The following is an 11,896-nucleotide window of genomic DNA, read 5'->3' as shown; positions in this document are numbered from 1 at the left end:
TTTTTAGGGCTTTTTATTTAAAACATAGCCAACTTTTTATTTTTTTAAGACTTTGTTTATTTGAGATAGAAAGAGAGAACACAAGGAGAGAGGAGGGTCAGAGGGAGGGGGAGAAGTAGACTCCCCGCTGAGCAGGGGGCCACATGGGGCTTGATCCCAGGACCCTGAGATCATGACCCTCGCCGAAGGCAGACAGCTAACCAACCGAGCCACACAGGCACCCCATCGCTGACTTTTTAAAACTGGTTTTTGTTTTTCAGGATCTAAGGAAATCTCTTGGTTAAACCGACCTGTAGCAATTTGATAAATTATACCATCAGAAACAGGACTGAAACATGTATCTTTTCTTACCTGAAACCTCCAGAATTAAAAAAAAAAAAAAATCAGTGAATATTCTTGTGTTTTATCACCATGTATTTATTTGCCTAAGTTCAGTAAGAGTCTGTTCTCCTTGTAACAGGAATACAATTGAAAATACTGGTAATGTTAGCAAGGCTCTGACTGGAATGTTCTTTTTGAGATACGCGCAGACTTAGAAATGACCAACTAGCTTTAAGAAACTAAGTTCGACCATATACAGCCAATAGAAACCCTGCGAGATGCTGGCCTGCTGCCTCGCTTATCATTTCCAGTGGCCTTACCAGGCGAGTAAAGGTCACTTCCTGGCAGGTGCAAGAACCTCGGGCTATTCTAGGAAGAGAGGAATTCATCCAAGTCTCTAAGTACTATAGGCAAATCTGGAAATTCCTTATAAAATGTCCCAGCAGAGCATAAAGAAAAGAACATGTACAGTCAATCACTGTTCTTGTTCTGCTTATATAAATAATAGGCCAGGTTGTTAGAACTAAACTTGTTTTGCAACAAATGATGATTTGGCTATCTTAAAAATAGGGATGATTACAGAGAAGAAAAAGTTTCAGTAACATACTTGAATAAATATTAGATTCTAATACTGTTTATTATAAACTAGATTAGATCTTAATTTCTTCTAGCACAAGACTGCAACTCTCCAAACTACCGTCTGTTTTTTTGTTTTGTTTTGTTTTGTTTTGGTTTTTCTTCCACCTTGGGCTGCATCTGAGAACTTGAAACTGCCCTTTTTCCTAAAGCCCTGAAGCTAAATGTGAACAACTTGATGTTACCTTAAGAGAAATTACAACAACTCCTCTATAGACAATTTTCGTGCCTGCTGCTCAGTGGGCCATTCAAAGATCTCCAGAGACATCTGAACTACAAACCAGGAAAAAAAAAAAAAAAAAAAAAAAAAAAGAAAAGAAAAATCTGTCAGACTGCCGCTGCCTGTTCTCCCTCTACCTAAACATGCTTCAAGCATGATCTCTAAAAATCTCTGTTGGCTATCCTCAGAACTCAGAAACAGATTTATATTTTGATCCAATCATTAACCATTGTTTTTGTTTGTTTCCACAGAAACACCTCCTGTTTAATAGCTGATTTCTTGAAACACAGGCCTAACTTTGAAAACACATCTGCACCATCACCTCCTAAAAGAAGCTTAACTGAACTGACCTATTGTCAGAACTAAGACTGGTTCAATGAGACAGAAAAACTCATCAGCTCAACTAATAATGTGAAGCACTTGAGGGAAGGTTCAGAGGAGGGAACTATACAGGCCAAGGACAGGCTGCCCCAAGATGGGTCACTTTGGCATGAAGATTATTTTGAGTTCAAAGTAATCAAAACCCAGCATATGTAGGAAAAGCTCTCCACCTCTGTGCCAACTGCCCGCAATTACATTGGAAAGGAGCCCATATTAGGAAGAAAGCTATGAACAGACATTCCCTTTCTATGCTCGGACTCTAACCCTCTGTCCTTAGTTCATAAGCTTCAAGTTGCCTCACTGTGTCTGGAATTCCAAGTCTGGATTCCCTATAGGTCTACCTATTGAATTTGATTTTCTCCTGTTAATCTGCCTCATATCAATCTGATTCTAAGTCCAGCTAGAGGAAGGTCTTTCTTCCTGACATCAGTCTAGAATTCTCCTAATTTTCCAATATCCTACTTTTCCTAAAATCTTGGCTCTACTAACTTTACTTTCCCCTGTGATTTTCTTCATCAGATCCTAGTTACAGTTTCTTACCCATTTTCATTTCCTTTTCATTTTTAGGTCCATCTGAAGAGTTAGGCCCTTTTAATTATTTCACCCCTCAGATCCAGGAGTTTCCTAACTTGCCCTCCTGTTTTCAGTCTTATTCCTATACAGTACAAAGTACGTTCTTGATCATGCCAAAGCCTCCGAGTCAGAAATTTCAGGAAATTCCTCTTTTGTAATAAATAAAATCCAATTTCTTTACTGGAATGTGCTATTTATTTAAAACTATCTTGCTATGATCACACAATACGCTTAAAGCTACTTATTCATTCAAGCAAAGCTGCATCCTAATTTAAAGGACTCCACTATAATAGAGAAATAGGGTTTTTTGCAAACCTAGATATGCAGTTTAAAAATGCACACTTTAAAATATGCTAATCACTAATAACTGAACTATTCTTTTTTCTCAGCACATGAAAATCATCCTCTTGCACTAATGGAGATACAGAAAATTAAAGTAAAATCATGCAGATATAAAACTTGCGAGATAACTCAGACTATTACTTTTTGTGTCTTCTTATGAGAATAATCAATTTAAGAGTACTTTGATGTGAAAATATTTTTATTTAGAAGTAACCCATGCCCTATGACCCAGCAATTGCACTATTGGGTATTTACCCTAAAGATACAAACGTAGTGATCCAAAAGGGCACGTGCACCCGAATGTTTATAGCAGCAATGTCCACAATAGCCAAACTATGGAAAGAACCTAGATGTCCATCAACAGATGAATGGATCAAGAAGATGTGGTATATATACACAATGGAATACTATGCAGCCATCAAAAGAAATGAAATCTTGCCATTTGCAACAACATGGATGGAACTAGAGCGTATCATGCTTAGCGAAATAAGTCAAGCAGAGAAAGACAACTATCATATGATCTCCCTGATATGAGGAAGTGGTGATGCAACATGGGGGCTTAAGTGGGTAAGAGAAGAATCAATGAAACAAGATGGGATTGGGAGGGAGACAAACCATAAGTGACTCTTAATCTCACAAAACAAACTGAGGGTTGCTTGGGGGGAGGGGGTTTGGGAGAAGGGGGTGGGATTATGGACATTGGGGAGGGTATGTGCTTTGGTGAGTGCTGTGAAGTGTGTAAACCTGGTGATTCACAGACCTGTACCCCTGGGGATAAAAATATATGTTTATAAAAAATAAAAAAATAAAAATCCCTAAAAAAAAAAGAAAAAAAAAGAAATAAACAAAAAAAAGTTAAAAACATAATTTTAGACAGATCCACAGTTTGAATACCTATTCATTGGGATAACAGGTATTTTCAGAGAAGCCTATCTCCTCTCAGCAATTAAAAGTAACGTGCTTCTAAAAGGCAAGATGAAAAGATGTGCTTTATAGAAATCACAGATGTACACACATGTACACAGATAGGCTAACCACAACTGATGTGAATCAAGGTTTTTTCTCAACTTGGCCAATCTTTAAGATCATGAGTATGTCTACTCTTTTATAGGTATCTAAGAAATGATTCATCAGTACTAGGTTTAGTTTGCATTTTTGCGGGGGGGGTTGTCTCTGAATGGTTTACCTAAGTTCCACATCTTCTCTGAAGAGCCCACACATCATGCTCTCCCACTCTAAAAATGTTTTGTCTTTTACCACATTAATAGGTGGTGAGTAAAAGGGAATATGTTCTCTGTTTCCTATTTTATTTTATTTTTTTTTTAAGATTTTATTTATTTGACAGAGAGAGATCACAAGTAGGCAGAGAGGCAGGCAGAGAGAGAGGAGGAAGCAGGCTCCCTGCTGAGCAGAGAGCCCGATGCGGGGCTCGATCCCAGGACTCTGAGATCATGACCTGAGCTGAAGGCATCGGCTTAACCCACTGAGCCACCCAGGGGCCCCTGTGTTTTCTATTTTAAATAAGCACATATAGAAAATATTCTTTTGAATAACCATTCCTACTAATAAATTTAGTAAGAATCTATTAATTAGACTACCAAGATAATAAAAGATTTAAGCTTCTATCTTTTACTTATAGATACTATTAGACAAATTACTAAAGATCGAGAAATTCAGACAAAATAATCCAGGAACTTGAGGCTATGAACTTTGAAAACACTGCATATGCTTTTCAAAGGATGGCCTGACAATTATGTGGGAAAAATGTATTTTAGGCCTTGAGGCAAATCACGGTAGATGTCTAAAAATTGGTATGTCTAAAAATTGGTATCCAACAGACTGCATTCTCAGAAGACAGGGCAATTAAGTTATACTGAGTAGTAATCAAAACAAAAAGATAAGCTCTGAAATAAATACGTTATTCTTCATTCTGCTAGCACCTGGATGTGTATACTTGGATGACCTCGAAAAACAGAGCTACATGGAACAAAGACCACTGTGGTCAGAAAAGGAGATAATGGTACTTGAAAACTACTGAGAACAAATTAGTTATAAAAATGTACTAGGTATCAAAACCTGTGGCATGAAGCTGTAGCATTATTTGGAGGGAAAATTTTTATGATGATCTACAGTAGAAAAGGAAGAAAGAGTGAAAACCAGTGACGTAAGCATACAACTTACAGAAGTTAGGGAAAAGACCAAAATAAGTTCAAAAAATATAGAAGAAAATTTTAAGAGTGGGAATAAAAACAGATTTGAGGGCCAAAAGAGTCTCTATAAAGTAAGCAAATTTTGAAAATTTCTGGTAACAGTTATCTCCCAAAACAAGAAAAAATTACCAATATTAGAAATGGAAAGAGAACATAAGTACAGACAGATTAAAAATAAAACCAGGGGCAGCAGGATGGCTCAGATGATTAAGTGTCTGCCTTTGGCTCAGGTCAGGATCTCTAGGTCCTGGGATCCAACCCTACGTCAGGCTCCCAGCTCAGCAGAGAGTCTGCTGCTCCCTCATCCTCTGCCTCTTCCCCTGCTTGTGCGCTCTCTGGCTCTCCCTCTCTCAAATGAATAAATAAAATCTTTAAAAAAAATAAAAAATAAAACCACAATGCAATGAAAAAAACAACGAACAAGCTGTATGCTATTAAAATTAAAAGTGAAATGGTCACCATACCAGAAATATAGAACGTAATAAAAATCACCTAAGAAGCAATATAAAACATTTTTAAAAGTTAAACTGACAATTCAAATATCGTCCCATTGCGTGGGAGAAAGTTTCCCCCGGACCGCTCACGTTTCTGCACCTCTCAAGAGCTGCGCTTCTGTGCCGGCCTATCTTTTTAAGGTGGTTGTAGAGCAAGCAGCTGGGGAAGTAGGTCTTTGTCCCTTCTGGAGAAGAGGCAGGGTGTTTGTTTACAGTCCAGTACGATAAGATTAACATGTTTGGGACAAAGTTCAGCTGGGCTTGCTTGCACCTCCTAAGGAAATGAGGGATCTGAGGCTAGGATTTCCTTAGATGTGTTCCCAATCCGCGTGTGCAGCAGCCACACAGGCCGCCCTGCATCGCCCCTTCAGACTTTATGGGGCAAAGGGAACTGATGTGAATATGAAGCTCATAAATAAAAGCAGGACAAAACAAAGCTCTGAAAACACCAAGTGCTAATGACCGTGCCGAGCCGAGGAACTCTAAGCCACTGCTGGTAGAAATGTAAAACGGTATTGCCAAACAGGAAAACAGTTTGGCCACTCCTTAAACATACCCAGCAATCCCACTGCTCAAAATAATTAAAATCTATCTTCACATGCAAGTCTGAATGTGAGTTTTTATGGTGGCTTTACTCATCCCACCCCAATCCAGAAACATCCTCCTGTGCATCAATGGTACATGGACAAACAAAGCGTGGAGCTTCCCCAGTCCCCTGCTCACCCGACTTCCGGCTCTAATCCACCCGGGGGGCAAGTCCTACTTGAACTATTTTCTTTTTTCTCCATCGTCCCTAGTTTTCACTAGCCATGCTTCTATAGTGCCCTTGTGCTCTAATTCTTTCCTAAAAATTATCTCTGCCTCAGCTTGAAGGAAACAAATCACATGTCCTGATTTAATCATGCAAAAAACAAACATTTCATCCTACTCACTTCTATAATACCCTGTCCTCCTCCATTCACTGCCCAAACTTCTTGAAGACTCAACTTGATAACGAGCCTAATAGAGGGTTTAAGTCTGATTACCCATTCCTTCTTTATTCTCCTAGATATCCACAGTTCCCTGTGCTAATACAATCAAATCCAAGGTTGCTTTCTCAGCTCTGACCCCTGGAATTCCTTTGGAGCCCTTGGTATCCTTGTAGCGTCCTATTCTCTTCAAGACTTGACTTCATTTTGATTCTGGGACTGGAATCACTCCTATCCTCCTATGTCTCTGACGTCTTCCTCTCAAGGCTTCCTTTCTGGAAGGTCTCATTCTAGTCCAAACATTAGAGACGGATTTCCATGTCCATACCACCAGTCCTCAATTGGATTTTGAAATCTAGGCCAGAATACCAGCTCTCTATCTGACATCTATCTTTGAATAGCTGGGAAATGTTCCTAATTGAAAGAGTTTTTGCCTTATCACCAGCAAAACTTGTTCCATTTCTTCTTTTTCTTCATACTGTTCGCTGACACTGCCATCCTCCTAATCCCCCAGCCTAGAATCTTCTGTCCCATCTGTAACTTTTCCTCTTCCTTACTCACATCCACTAGTCCTGCTGGTCCTGTCTCTCCAGTTAGGGTTTTTCCACTCCTGTGGCCACTGTACTTTCTCACACCCTTGTCCTCCCCGGACAGCCCTCTGAATATTCTCCCTAAGTCCAGTCTCCTTCTTCAATTTACTTTATATACTATCTGAAGAGGGATCTTTCTAAATTAAAATCTCATCCTGTGAGAACCTAATTACTTAACCCAAAGTATAGACACAGGTTGCCTTGGTTCACACCCTGCCAGCTCAATAAACTTAAAAGAATAATTTGTACAATTATCACCCTTTGTTTTGTTTATAGGATGCTAAATGAATCACTTAACAGATTCTCTTCAACAAATTAACAGAATTGACTTAGCTGAGCAAATATGTTTGTTGTATTGGTGTCGCGCATATACAACCATGGGGTCCTTTTTAGTTAGAGCCCAAGACAAATACCCGCTTATAGGTCCTGATTTAGAGAAAATCTATACTGCAGTTTCCATCGTTAATGCTTTCTTGTATAATGAAAGATGCTCCATTTCTTGTGCAATGTGATGACAGTTTCTAGAGATTCACTATATTCTCCTGTGCATACGAAAATTTTATTTGCTTTCTGAATTGAAGAATTTAAAACTTCAAAGAGATGACCACCACTTTAACTTCTGAACATATTCTCCTCACCTAAGGGGATGGTGGGGGGTGTAGAAAACAGGGCACACTGAAGATAAACCAACCCTGTGGCTTAAAGATGCACAACAGCAACATGTGATCCAGAGCAAGCTTTGTTTTCTCCCCTCTCCCCCAGCACATTCAGGTATGACGGATGCAGCTCTGCACTAATTCTAATGGATTTTTTTTTAAATCACTGAGACAAAGCTAATAAGCAACGGGTGTTGGTAGCCAATTATACGCCACCAGAGATTCTGGGAAATTTAAAAAATTATAGTAATAATAAAAGGAGAGTTTATTTTGAATCTGCCCTCTTGACTAAGTGTCAAAACAAATAAAATGAGCCTTACTAGCTATTAGGTTCTTTAAGAATAAAATGGTGCTTTTCAGGTCTATTTATAAACTTGTTGTACCCTATGTTACTACCTAAAGGAAACACTGTTCAGCACAGCAGCATCCCAGAAAGAAATAAAAATATGGTGAAATTAAACCTCTCGTGGAAAGCAGACATTAAAATAAAGCAAATATTATTTTAAAGTGCATGTTAATTTCCACAGGGTGCCTGGGTGCCTCCGTTGGCTATGTGTCTGCCTTCAGCTCAGCTCATGATCCTGGGCCTTGAGATGGAGCCCTGCTCTGGGCTCCCTGCCCAGAGGGGAGCCTGTTTCTCCCTCTCCCTCTGCCCCTTTCCCTGCTCAGCTTGCGCACACATGCGCACTCTCTCTCTCAAATAAATAATCTTTAAAAAATAATAAAGAAGCTACATATTAATTCCCAAATTAAATCATTATTATATGAAGAAAATACCTGTTGAGTTACATGTCATATAAACAAAAATCTAAAACATCTTATAAACCTTATCAAATGATTATACCAATGGAGGAAGCATATGATATTCATAATGTGATTTAGGTTCAGGAATATTTTGTTACGTTGATAAGCCAACATAAAATCAGACTTTGGGCTCCAGTCATTATATTAATACAGTTTTGACAGTAGTATTCTACTGTTATTTCCTTCTATACAGAAATTATCTATGTTTCACATAAACACTTGTGCATTATAATGCTTTCATTTACAGCTTGGGATCCTATCTTCAATTTTATATCCATCAAGAATACCCAAGCACTATGAACACATTTAGTCTTTCTAGCCATAGAAACTGATGATGTCAAATAAGCATATATTGATCTGTTGGAAATACATCCATTGATCTGTTGGAAATACATACATTTATACACAAGCAGAATGAGAAAGAAAGGAATTTTAAATCACATAGTAGTCTAAAAGTTTGTCACTTTTTGCCTTTTTAATTCTGAAATAATTTCAGACTCACATGTGGTTGTGAAAATAGTACAGAGTTCGTATGTACCCTCTCCCTATCTTCTCCAATCATAACCTCTTACATAACCATACTATAATCATCAAAACCAGAACATTGACCACTGGCACAGTATTATTAACTACAGACTTTATTTAACTAAATGTATATGCTGTTTTGGTGTTTGGGAGGGGATGAGAGGGAGATACAAATTCTACCACTTGCACAGATTTGTGTAACCTCTACCAACTCTGGTATATAACGCTTCTGTCCTACAAAGGTAGTTTTCCATCGCAAACTTAACAAATCAGTAAACCAGGGTTAAGAAATCTAGTTTTGCTTTCAGTTTCTGAATTTAGTCCTCACTATAGTGTAAATTAGCTTATTTCTTGCCATCGATGGGCTACTCTGTGCCTGTCATTGGGTTTGATACTAGACACGAAGTGTTAATAATAAACTCTAAAGAAAACAATTGAGACTGTATCTAAACATGGCACTAAGTTCCAGACGAAGTGTTCCCAACTGACTTTAAACTAGATCAGGACAGGAAATTAAAGGGAATAAAGAGAGAAGCTATAACATTACCTTATCTCCAGCTGAGCCTCAAGGAACTATCTATGCAAATTAGAAGGCCAAGTACGGAAAGAAAACAAAAAAACAAAAAACAACAAAAAAAAAGGCTTAATGGGAGCAGTAAGCTTTTTTGCCATTTTACTGTGAAACTCAGACAGCTTTGTCCCTGGAAGACCCAATTACATCTCTAGTGGTGACGAAGGAATTCAGAGGGTACCTGGGGGTGAACGGTGAATGACAGCCACAGGGGGCAGAAGCAGAGAAGTCTTGGCAGGTGACTAGCAGTCACAGAGAAGAGTGGCAGCTCTAAGCAGAACAGACTCCTCGAGGAGCATATGCTCCCTCCGGCTTATGAATATGAGAGGTGAACGGTTGCTGGGATGGAGAAATCTGGCTGGAAGGGAAGTAGATGTGACTCTACAAGGACAATAAGTATCCTTGTTCTGATGGAACTCTTTTGTATCTTTACTCTACCAATGTCAATAATCTAGTTCTAATGCTGTACTGTAGTTTTGTAAAATGTCACCATTGGCAGAAACCAGATAACAAGGCATCATGGAATCTCTCCATTATTATTTCTCACATATGCAAGCGAATCTATAAATATCTTAAAATAAGTTTAAAAAAGAGTATTTGCTATGTGCCTAACTGTCCCCACTGAAGTATCAAAATCTACATCTTATTTTAAGAAATTTTATCTACTTATTTTGAGTTGGGAGGGGCAGAGGAAGGGGGAGAAACAGACTCACCAGTGAGCTGACAGGGAGACTGATAGGGGGCTTGATCCCAGGACTCTGGGATCATGATCTGAGCCAAAAGCAGACACTTAACCCACTGAGCCACCCAGGTGCCCTCAAATCTGCATCTTAGAGTGGATTTATTTTTTTGCCTCAAAATGATGTAAAGTTTCTAAGCAAATGTTCACATATGTCTAAGCAAATGTTCTAAGCAAATGTTCACAGAGAGAAAAACAAGTAAATTATAAGCCTCCTCTTCAGAGGGTGAAAGTATCAGAAGCCCTCCCCCACGTCAATGTCAGTCTATTTAAAATAAATATGCAAAAGTTTATCATAAGGCATGGAACTCAGTGCCCTGCACTACAATAGTCGGGCATCTACTAAGTTTGTTTCTATAGAAGATTACAAGTTATGATTAATGGTTCTCAATTTCATAGATGAAAATTGGTATATTCTGTTATAAAAATGAACACCAAACTGAACACCACTGAACACCAAATAGGTATATCAAATATTAATTAGAAACATGCAAAATGATTATCACTGTGATGTTTGATGGATATAATAAAGTTCTTTGATTAAAAAAATAAATATAAGGAAGAGTCCTTTATCTGAGTGTTTTCCAATTAAAGGGGAAAAAGAAAATTTGGCAAAATTCCACAAAAGTTATATTCAAACAACAATTTGATTATTGTAAAAATTTTGTTATGGATGAAACAGTAGTTTATTGTGTGTTTGTTATGGATAAAACAGTAGTTTATTGTGTGTCCTATTGATGAAAATGCTAAGAATCCTCCAGAGATTTTATTTGGTATTTATGATAACAGAAAAAATGTACTTAGATAATCCTAAGCACTTCTACATAGTGAAAACCTAGGCCAGTGAGAAAATTCTGCAATAAAATATGGATATGGAGATGGGGAAAACGGGCTTTAACATGATCAATTTATGGTGACCTTCTCAGGGGGAATAGAGCGTCCAAACTTGTATTTCTGGAATAGTGGGCTTGTAACAGCTGAGGATAGATCTACGAGTCATTGTAGATTATCCCTGACAGGCAATAACTCACTGAGCTCTTACCATAAAGCCAGACCAAGGAAAGGGAATGGGAAGCTTTATCCGCCTGTAGTAAAAGACAGTGTTCCTGTGGGATACTATTTGTAATTCTGGCCATCAAATTTTAACTACATAAGGAATAACATGGAGGACATTAGGAAAAGGAAAGGAAAAGTGAACTGGAGGAAATCGGAGGGAGAGAGAAACCGTGAGAGACTATGGACTCTGAGAAACAAACTGAGGGTTTTAGAGGGGAGGGGGTGGGGGAATGGGTGAGTCTGGTGGTGGGTATTAAGGAGGGCATGGATTGCCTGGAGCACGGGGTGCTGTACATAAACAATGAGTCTTGGAACACTGCATCAAAAAAAAAAAAATGTTTTGCAGTCCTATGCCAATGCAAGAAAGTCAAGGCCAAAATAAAAGCTATAAAAATTGCAAAAAAAAAAAAAAAAAAAAAAAGGAAGAAGAAGAAGAAGAAAGAAGGAAGGAAGGATGAATAAAATTTTAGAAGGTTAGCGAGCATAGCTGAAATGGTCAAAAGAATACAGATTCTTCCACATATGAATATAGGGATTTTAAAAGATTAATCTCAGTACAAAAATATAAAGAGAAGCAAAAAACCAGATTTGTACAGCCATAATCAAAATCTACCCATTAATATATCAGTGTCAACTCTGCTGAGGAGTTTTTCCTGAAACCTTTATAGGTCAGAAATTCATCTATGCTCGATGATGGCAAATATGATACTGTTATCAAATTTTCAAGCAGTATAAAGCAGAGGGGAATAACAAAATATTTATATGCCTAAGGCAATATTTGAAGGTAAAAAACTACAAAGAGAAGCAAAA

Source organism: Mustela putorius, unplaced genomic scaffold, assembly GCF_011764305.1.
Source record: "Mustela putorius furo isolate JIRA1106 unplaced genomic scaffold, ASM1176430v1.1 tig00001680_pilon_pilon_pilon, whole genome shotgun sequence".
Classification (NCBI taxonomy): Eukaryota; Metazoa; Chordata; class Mammalia; order Carnivora; family Mustelidae; genus Mustela; species Mustela putorius.
This window is presented reverse-complemented; position numbering follows the sequence as displayed.